The 11420-nt window shown below is 29.1% G+C and overlaps 1 non-coding gene across 1 annotated transcript; it reads left to right on the forward strand.

Moving 5' to 3' along the window:
- The first annotated feature begins 8393 nt into the window (after positions 1 to 8393).
- TRNAM-CAU lies at positions 8394 to 8465 on the forward strand. The gene has a single exon. It is a non-coding gene; the product is annotated as a tRNA-Met (tRNA).
- The last annotated feature ends 2955 nt before the right edge of the window (positions 8466 to 11420 follow it).

Here is an 11420-nt window from a genome sequence, read left to right on the forward strand (position 1 = left end):
ACAAAAATCTTCAACACCACTTTCCACCTTTTTAGTCAATACTTCCCACTTATGGATTCAATTATTGATGATTACTTTTATTAAAAAAACCCAAGTAATGAAGATAACCGAATATTGAGTGTTTAGGTAGTGGAAATCAATTTCTTGTACATTAAGGTCAGTGTGGACAATAAAGTTTGTACTCCATTTTTAAAGTGGAAATTATTAGACCAAAATATTCGTCACCACTCCCCACTTTTTTAATCAGTACTCCACACTTATGGATTCAGTTATTGATGGTTACTTTTATAAAAAAACCCAATTATAAAAGATAATCGAATATTGAGTATTTAGGTAGTGAAAATCAATTTGCAGTACATTAAGGTTATCAAGTTTGAATTCCATTTTTAAAGTGGAAATTATTAGACCAAAATATTCATTTCCACTCCCCACTTTTTTAGCCAATGCTCCCCAGTTATGTTATCAGCTATTGATGATTACTTTTATAAAAGACTAACGTCATGAAGATAACCAAATATTGAGTATTTAGGTTGTGAAAATCAATTTGCAGTACATTAAGGTCATCAAGTTTGAAATCCATTTTTAAAGTGGAAATTATTAGACCAAAATATTCATCACCACTCCCCATTAATAACTTTATACTCACCACTTATGGAATAATTCATGCATGGTACATTATGTACATAAAAAATTTAACCAGTACGACAACATTCATTATTGGGTTATGTGGATGGTGGACCTTTTTGAAATTGTGCTAATACTGATATTATTCGTAAGTGGGGAGTACATATGTAGTAAGTGAGGAGTTGTGATGACTATTTTGGTCTTCATTACCCAATTTTTATATAAAAATCAAACTTCGTTGTGAACATAATATCCTCACACTAACCTTAACATAATACAAATTCATTTCCATGACCATGACATTAAATACTGGGTAATGTGGCCACGAGGATTTTTTGGAATTTTTGAGTCACACTATGTTCGAAAGTGAGGAGTGGAGAACAATTAAGTGGGAAGTTATGTTGGATATTTTGGTCATCAGTACTAGTTTTGTTTCATATTTTGAGTTACTGCAACAGATAATAAAAAAATTTACAATAACTCCTCACTTATTCCAACACTACTCCCCACATACAGAACCCACAACGAATGAACATCGACGAAGGAAGGATTCCAACAACAACACTCAAAATACTTGATTCTCCTAACCTTGCAATAACTCTTACCGCATTCCTTACTTGCAATGACTCCTACTACCCAAAATATTAGACCATTTTGCTTAAATAAACCCAATGTTTCAACTTTTCTGGTGAATCTCACACAAACCAAACATTTTGATGTTTGGGTTGCAGGTTCTCTGTGCCAAAGAAATAAACAAATCATGAATGGGTTACCAACCCAGAAATGATGAAGGTGTGAGAAAGTCGTGAGATAAAATTAGAGGAAACTCACAAACAACCGTGGGCATGGATGACGGTAATGGAAACCCTTGTTCTCAACGATGTGTTTTCGTCACCTCTGTCTTCTCTCAACAAAACAAAATGCCTTTGTCTTCTCTCTGCAAAACACAATGCTTTTTTTCTTTTCCCTCCAAAAAAATGTCCGCACGTGAAAGAAGATAAAACCTTTTAATGAAAATCAATTTAAAAAACTTAACTATTGTGTCACCTCTTCTATGTCAAAATTGAGTCCAAAAGTTTTGTTCAAATATCATTTCCGTAATAGTAATAATCTTCTTTCTTACATCCTATTCACAAATACACATCCACTATTACATTAAGCAAAACCACAACACTAGACAAAGAAAAAACATAAAAGAATGCTGCATTTATTTCAATATCCTTGTAAAATTGCATAAGGCACAAGGTTAACAGTAGCTTTATTCTATTTCTAGAATCTTTTACATTATCACTCACTTACGTCACAGTTGAATTGGAAATTGGTATGTACTTCACTTTCACAAATCACTTGTTAATTACATTGTGGTTAATTTTAATTTAACAAAAAAAACATATTTATAAGATTACAAATTTAGAAATGTGCTTAAAGAACGGTATTCCCGTTATTTACATTTCTTCAAGACTTTGTTTCGGTTTTGCAAACTTTTTGTCTTAAGATTTTATTTGAAATTTATAAATTTTTGTTTAAAAAATTATTTCAACTATTTATTATTATCCTTCCAAATTTTCTCGTTGATATCATTAATTTTTATGTTTACAGCGTTTGATTTTGGATTTGTTATCATTAAGTTTTCTCATATAACTCAAAATTTCTTATTTCTAATTTACATAAAAATTAATTTTAACTTGTACAAAAGTTTATTTTATTTATTTATCTCATAAAATTATTTATGTAAAAATTTTATCCAAAAGTCTATACATCCGTTTTAAACAAAAAAAATTGCATCATATTAGGTATCAAACATGGAGTAGTTATGTGGCAAACACTATAAAATAAAAATTAATTTATTTTATCTAAAATAGAAAATTGAAATTTAAAATATTTTAATTACTTCATTAAAACTAATTATTTAAGAAATGAAAATAATTCAATTGCAAGTAATTTACATACAAGGTATTATAATTTTTTATAATTGTTGAAATCTTTCATCCAAACACAAGGTAAATGTTTAACTTATTCTAATTACAAATCTGATAAGATAGATTTTTATTATTATTAGCAAAAATTCTTATGGTATGCTTTGGTGTTCAAAGAGATGGTAATATAATCATAAATCTAAAAAGAATGTAGAAAATTATTATATAATGTATTTTAGAAAGATAATTATTTTTATAAAATAAAATGATTTTTTTTGTTTGACATTTTAATAATAAAATAATTAAGTATCATTTATAAAATTACTTTTACTTTTTGATTTTATGTTAAGGTTCTTACAATTCTAGTTAGTTCTTAAAAATTATAATCTTTCTTTAGTTTGTTGTTTTGCTAACATATTTAAGTTAATTAATATTCATTAAATATGAATAGTTTATTAATATTTTTTTTCTTTTGTAATTATTAAAATATAATGAAAATAATATTTTAGAAATAATTACGATCAATTTGAAATTAAGGTGGTGATCTTGTAGAAGAGATAAAAGTATTAAAATACAATATGTTTATTTATAAAAAAAATGTAAAGTTTAAGGATTCGTAACCATAAATTAAAATGGGTTAACTATGTTTTTGATCCCTACACTATAACACGATTTTTGTTTTAGTCTATATTTCAAAGTTTGATCCTGTTAAGTCCCTATCCTTATAAAACACATGAATTTAGTCCTCAATATTGGACGGAGTTAACAGTTTTTATGAAATGGCAAACGGTTTGCACGTCCACCATTCATTTTTGTACATGTGTTCTCTTTAAAATAACACGTGTAAGTTTTTTTTTTTTTATCATTTTATCTTTTTCTAATTTTTTTTTCTTTTCCCTCTTCTCCAACCATCTTCGTCTCCCTTCTAACCTTCATCTTCATCTTCTTTCCTCCCTCCACCATCTCCTTCCTTCGCCTCCCCCACCTTCAACTAGCCATAATCTTCTTCCTCCCTTTATTTTCCATCAATAGAGTTAATAAATAATTCATTTCCCCATTTTCATCTTCTCCATCAATTCTCCTCTTTTCTCCTCCTTTATCACGCTCATCCTCTTGGACCTATCCATTTTTTCTTCCAATAAATCTTTCAACTCTTTCTATGGAATGCAAATCCTTCAAAATATATAATAAATTTTGTGGGCTTACATTTTTATTTTTTGGAAGAATGATGATGTTTAAATAGATAAACAACTAATGCAGTATAGATATTAATTATGTTTTATTTTTAATACAATAAAAATAACTTAATATTTGTGTGTTTAGTAAAAAAATAATATTAATATATAATTAACTTTTAAGGAGTTATAGAGAATTTTAAACTTATAAATAAAAGGTAAAACACTACAAAAAGAATTATTTTTAGTGGGGGTTATATTTGGCTTTTGCAGAGATTTTAACCCCCACAAATGGGTTTACCCAGAGTTTGCAATTTCCTTGGAAGAACAAGCATAGCTAACGAATTATCAGGGGTTTTTAGCAACCCCTGGAAAAATGCAACTTACTTGGGGTTCTCAAAACCCCCGTTAGTGCCAGGGGTTTTATTCCCAGGGGTTTTCGAAACCCCCACTATTGTCTTGGGTTTTCAAAACCTGTTTCTGCTTAGGGTTTACATTCTGACTCATTAAAACTGTAACTGTTTAAATAATAAATCAATAACTAAATTATTTGAGTTGTACCAAAATTCAACATTTGTCAGTCAAAATATAATATAGCAATATATGAAAGCATTGGTCTTGACATAGATGAACATAATATAAATTTATAAGTATCAGTGTATTTAGAACATGCCTTAGTCAAGGCAATGGTGCTGAATCAAATAATGCTTAATACAACAAGTATAATGCAATCACAATCACCACCAATCCCACCGCAAAAGAATAAAAAAACTAAATCAAACATGATCAACTATATACAACATATTTGACTAAAATGTTCCAATAGGATGCACTTTCTTCCAACTAGAGGCAGTCAAGTATAGTCCATGCCAAAATAATTATTAGACAGATACAAGATGAAACAGAGTAAAGGGTAGCCTGAAGGACTTGGGCAACATATCTTTGTGTGGCTACATCTTGATCAGCAACCTTACGAGCATCCTCAATCGCCTTCTACTATCTATTGCTCCACTTGCATCAACAACTATGAACATCAAACTCTTAGTTACAGAAAGAGACAACATATTTTATCTCAATAATAATGAAACTCTCATGCACATAACACATAGAGAAACTTAAACCATGCTCATTGAAATTGAAAATCATGAAAAAAGTAATTAGGGTAGATGATGGAGTGAGATCAAATCGCAATCGAACATGAAATTAAAATCGAAATCAAACTTGAAATCAATTTATATCCAACATTAGGAAAAAAAATCCTAAAAACTAACTTATTCTAATTAAAGTAACGGTTATTTGAGCATATATTTGCAACATTTTTATTTTTCTATTTGATTTGGTATTGAACCAATGCATTGATCCATGAGAGAAATTAATCAAGTGTTGAAAACAGATATGAAAGATCTTGTTACCTTAATTAATTTTTAGTTACAGAAAAAAGGGATAAAAAAAGGTTGTTAAACTTAGACAACAATGTGATTTTGGTAATCCAATTCATGATAGAGTCAAGTATTGTTGTCCACAACTTCTTAATTGTTATATTGGGACTTTTACTCCCATAATTTAGTGCGTGTATCAATTGTATATTATAAAGGGTCTTAGATTACATAAGATACCCTGTGTATCAATTGTATATTATAAAGGGTCTTAGATTACATAAGGTACCCTATATCAAATCTTTTCTACACATGTCAATGTTCCACAATCCAATACTTGATAAATAGCCAAAATAAATTAATATTTTTCTTCTTTTAGAATAAATATTACAATTAAATCATATTCAAATTTCAAGTTAACTATTATAAGTTACGAATATAATTTTTATTCTGAGTTTCTATATAATTAATAAAAATAATATTAATCAATAGTTTTGCTCATAAAAAACTTAGACATTTTATTAATTTTAAGACTTTACATGATAAAGAGATTTCTATTTTTTCCAATGTCCATAATAAATTTGGTTCAAAATTCAACCAAGGGCCATAAGGCAACAAGTTTGAGAAATCTTTCTATAATTTAGGCATTAGATGTTGTTTCTTTACCTTCTTCATTAATTTTATTGATTAATTGAAGCTGAAATCTAATCATACAAGACACATGTTCCCTGATACACTAATTTATGCTTCATGAACAAAAGGAATTTCTCCAAGGCTAGCTAAACTTACAAAGTAATAAATCTATTTAATAATAGCATATAAAAAGTTTTGTTTAATAAGATTTTAACTAGGCAACTTTAATATGTACCTTCGTATCACTCAATGAATTTGCTAGTTTTCAGTTGGAGTTGGTCCACACATTGTTGGTCCTCAGGAGTAGCCTCAGCACACCACTAAGATTGCAAAATTCTGAAAATTCACAAGCAAAAATGCAGTCGATGAACCATAATATTTCATATCAAGTTTGAAAGTTGATTAATTTGAACCATAGATGATACCGATGAAAACAATTAAGCACCACCAACACAATTAAGCCCCAACACAACACATAGATTTGTGCATACCTGTATTAAGATCTAGTAATCATGTGAGGTGGGAATAACTAGGAAGAAAGTGACTTATATAATAACTAGGGTTAGATTATATGACTTGGCAATAAAACAAATGCTCATACCTACCCCAATCACTAATCTAACATTTCAATCGCAACAACAAAACACTTCTTTAATCTCAACTCATAACCTCTATATATAGCTTTTTGGCTTCTTATTAATACAAGTATCCAAGAATATCAAATAATTATAAAGTGAAAGGCAACCTCACAAAATCTCAACATAATTTATCAAAAAAGTCTCAGTAAGTATAATCTCAACATAAATTTATGGTTTTACAAATCCATGGAACAAAATGGTATATGAAAAGGTTAGAAAAAGTTTTTTCAATGTTTACTTTTCTCCATTGACGAACTATAAAAGAGCACAAAAACTAAGTAGGGGAAAACAGCAGAAACAAAACTGGCTAGAAGGCAATAAGGAAGGATTTTGACACATTGAAAGTAGAGGACAAGAACTAAAAGATAAAAAACTGAAAACCTAATTTATTCCGTAAAAGCAAAATAAGTAGTGCACTAGAGCATGAGTAAAAGAGGCGAAATCGAAAGAGGACAATGATGCAGGGAAATGAAATCAGGGAGACAAAATTGAATTGAGACGAAAAGGAAAGCATGGAGTTAAAATTGAAAGAATGGTAATGAAATTGAGAGACAAAATTGAGAGTAGAGAGAACAATGTTTATTACCTTGATCTTCAAGCACGTAGGAAGAACTAGAGGCACGCTGAAATCAGAGAGACAAAATTGAAAGCATGGAAATAAAATCAGAATATCGATAATGAAATTGAAATCTTACCTTGACCGAACAGTGAGATGCACGAGCTTCGTCTTCCTCCTAGGCACTAACTGGCAAAATCAGAGAGATGAAATCAAAGAGATGAAATCATATATGAAATAAAAAAAGAAGAACGTTGAGAGACACAGAGGGAGATGATGGAACGGGAGTGAACGCTGCACGAGTCAAAGCTGCTTCTAGGATTTTTGAGAAAAAAAAAGTAATAAATTAGAAATCTAAAATTTACTACAGGTTTTTAAAAGAACCGCTACTAGTTACTCTGGGTTCCTAAAACCTCTATTATATATATTTCTTAGTAGGGGTTAGTATAACCGCAAACAATAAACCTCCAGTAAATTTATATTTTTTTGTAGTGAAAGGTAATTTTTTTTCAAAATTAATTATATATTAACAATAACTTTTTTAACAAATAAATATGACAACAATTACTAAATATCAAACACATATTCAATTCTTCAAAATTAATCAAAGTAAAATTTTGTATTGAAATTATATATTTGTTTAATATATAAAAATAATGAACATGCTATTTGTCCAAAAAATTACTCTTAACAAGCTTATTAAAAAAACTAATGAAAAGAGAGCACGAAGAGATTAAAAAAAGTTAAAACACACTTATTATTTTCAATTTTAATAATTACGAATTTCTCTTTTAGAATAATTCATAGCATGAGTATTAGTTTATGCTCTCCAAAAGAATGTATTCAATAATTTAAAACTTTTTAAAACTATTGTTTTATTTTCTCTTTGATAAAAGTAAAAGTAAAGGAAGGAGTTATTATTTCAAGGTGAACGGGTCAAAATTTAAACAAAACATTGATAAGGTAGGTGACCCATCCATTGAGTAGGCATTTGTGTAGGTTAATATGCGTAGTTGACATCTCTAAATATGTTCGCACACATTCTGATTTTTTTGGAATTGGAGAAACTGAGAAAATTGGTGAATGGTAAAAAATAAATAAACTTACACGTGTAATTTTAAAGAGAAGTGTCAAAAATGAATGGTGAACTTGCACACCGTTTGCAATGTCACGAAAACCGTTAACGTCGTCCAATATTGAAGACCAAATTCATGTGCTTTATAAGAACAGTAACTTAACAAGATCAAACTTTGAAATAGGGACTAAAACCAAAATCGTGTTATAGTTTAGGGACCAAAAACATAGTTAACGCAATTAAAATTTAGGGTGTGCACTTATAAGAAAAATAGACCAAATTTAAGAGTTCAAAATTATTGTCAATTGATTTTGGCAAAACTCAAATCCTAATTCTTTATTTTGGCCAGTTTTTCTGAAATTTAAAATCATTTGTACTTATTGTGAATCATATTTTATCAATCAGAGTGGCGTAGCGGAAGCGTGGTGGGCCCATAACCCACAGGTCCCAGGATCGAAACCTGGCTCTGATATAGAGTGGCTTTTGCTTTTTTATTAACATTGTCCTAATACTGAAATATATCAACCATCACATCTTTCTTGTTAAACACACGCACAAAAACATAGACAGTACAAGAAAAGTAAAATAAATAAATTATAAACATTCCAAATGAATTATAAATCATTATAAAATTTAAGGTTAAGTATGTTTTTAGTCTCTGCACTATGAATATAGTCATTTTAACACAATTACGTTAACTTTTTTTGAAGTGTCGAACAATTACCTTAACCAATTTAGTCCTTTTATTTAGAATTTTGATTCAATTTAGTCCCTCTTTTTTAAACTAATTCAATTTTTTCCTCTCCAATTTGACACCAAATTAACAATTAAGCTTAATTACAACTTAAGTATTCATGTTAAAATAATTTTTAATCATTTATACATCAAATTACTCTCTAAATACTCATGTTATTTTATTTCTTACATTTTTTTCAGTTGTAATTTTTTACACTTGAAATTTTTTACAAATGTAAAAAACAAAATAATTTGAATAGTTAGGTGGAGTAACTGTACAAAAAATGGCATTCAAACTCAAACCACTTCCTTCCTATTTTCACTCCTCTCCCCGCCAAAACCTTAATTTCATACTTTTAAATCATTGACTTCCTCTTTTTTCTCTATGCACAGTTTTTTCCTCTCGATCTCTCTCTCGACTATAACTTCAGCATCCATGTTTAATCACAATGCCCTTCATAATTAATTACACATTTTGAAGTGAGGAAATCGCTAATGAAGGTGAAGAAGAAGAAGAAAAGGAAAAACAAATATTGACGTAGAATTAGAAAAAGGAATTGCTAGTGTTGTTTGTGATTGCATGAGCTACATGTTCATGTCTCCATTTTCATCTTGCAAAATTAGGTACGGATGATGTAATTCACATGTGTAGTTAATCTACTCAAGCATATTCTTAGCATATAAATAGTTTTAATTTTTCTTTTTACTTTAACTAGTCTGTATAACTATTTGACAAGTTCCTAATTAGCCCATGGTGAATAAATTGGAATTTTATTTTGTTTTTTGCAACTTGTCCCGACTGTTGGAATCTCTTCCTCTTCCAAATGTAAGAATAAGCATACTTTGGATTTTTTTTCAATAGTTATTATACATCTAATGTTGCACCACATACTAGTATGCAATCTTTGGAAAGACTTGGATGCTTGGACGAGTTTCTCCAAAGGCCATTTTAGGCAAGAGAAATTACAATAGAAAATGAATGTGACTTCTTCATAAGCAAAATATATATTTTAGGCAAATCGGAAAAAATGAATCTAAAAATGTTCCTGCAGAAACAATAATAGATTATCATGAGACACAAATATTGTCTTACCCAATCATTGAATCTCCAAGACAAGTACTCTACGATCTTGCGGGGCATGTCTTAATATCCAGCTACCGGATGAGGCATCAAAAAGGACTCCAACGATCAAGTTAGCGAGAGTTCTCAAAGTCAAATCTTAATTTTCAGTATTAATAAATTGCATACCTTTAATCGTTAGGTTCCACCTATATTTATAGAATATTAACCATAGATTACCTGGTCCATGGGTTGGGCCTTAAATGGACTCATTGGGTCTCTTTTGGGCTTACATGGGCCTTATCAAAGCCCACGTGTTAGGCTTATGGATTGGCTCTGTAAAGGTAGATGTCACTTTGTAAGTCCAGAGTAGGTGGTCCATACTGATATTTAACTTTGGTCGCTATGTATGGATTAGTTTTGTATATAGTTGATTGGTGGTGTATTCCAAACAGGACTATAGTTGGCGGCTAGGGACGGGTATTCATGGTTGTCGGTCCTATCCGTATAGTATAGTACAAAAAAAAAAGATTTACTATTTTCTAAAAGTATTAGGTACCAGACATAGAATAATTATATGACAAACGCAATGTTACCTTTTTCATACTTATAATAAATGAGTGGTTAATTACATTGTATAAGTTATGAAGAATTTTCCAAGTTCACAATTGAATGGTATTTACAAAAATGTGTAGACTTGAACTCATGCAATTGGGACAAAGGAATTTCAAAAATATATATTTACTATTTTTTTCAAAGTATTAGGTACAAAACATAGAATAATTATGTGGCAAATGCAATATAACCTTTTTTCATAATTATAATAAATGAGTCGTTAATTACGTTGTATAATTTATGAAGAATTTTTCAAGCTCACAATTGAATGATATTTACAAAATGTGTAGGTTTGAACTCTTGGAACTAGGAAAAATGAATTTTGAAAAATATATATTTACTATTTTTTCAAAGTATTAGGCACCAAACATAGAGTAATTAAGTAGCAACGCAATGTTACTTTTTTTCATATATATAATAAATGAATGGTTAATTATGTTGTATACATTATGAAGAATTTTTCAACCTCACAATTGAATGGTATTTACAAAATGTGTAAGCTTGAACTCTTGCAATTTGGAAAAAGGAATTTAAAAAATATATTTACTATTTTTTTAATGTATTAGGTACCAAACATAGAGTGATTATGTGGCAAACATAATATAACTTTTTTCATAATTATAATAGATGAGTGGTTAATTATGTTGTATACATTATGAAGAATTTTTCAAGCTCACAATTGAATGGTATTTACAAAATGTGTTGGTTTGAACTCTTGCAATTGGCAAATGAATTTAAAAAATATATATTTACTATTTTTTTTCAAAGTATTAGGTATCAAACATAAAGTAATTATGTGGCAAACGCAATATTACTTTTTTTCATAATTATAATTAATGAGTGGTTATTTGTGTTGTATACGTCATGAAGATTTTTTCAAGCTAAAAATTGAATACTATTTACAAAATGTGTAGGTTTGAACTCTTGCAATTAGGAAAACTGAATTTTAAAAATATATATTTACTATTTTTTTTCAGAGTATTAGGTATCAAACATAGAGTAGTTATGTGGCAAACA

The sequence above is a fragment of the Vigna unguiculata genome, chromosome 10, assembly GCF_004118075.2.
Source record: "Vigna unguiculata cultivar IT97K-499-35 chromosome 10, ASM411807v1, whole genome shotgun sequence".
NCBI classification, from domain to species: Eukaryota; Viridiplantae; Streptophyta; class Magnoliopsida; order Fabales; family Fabaceae; genus Vigna; species Vigna unguiculata.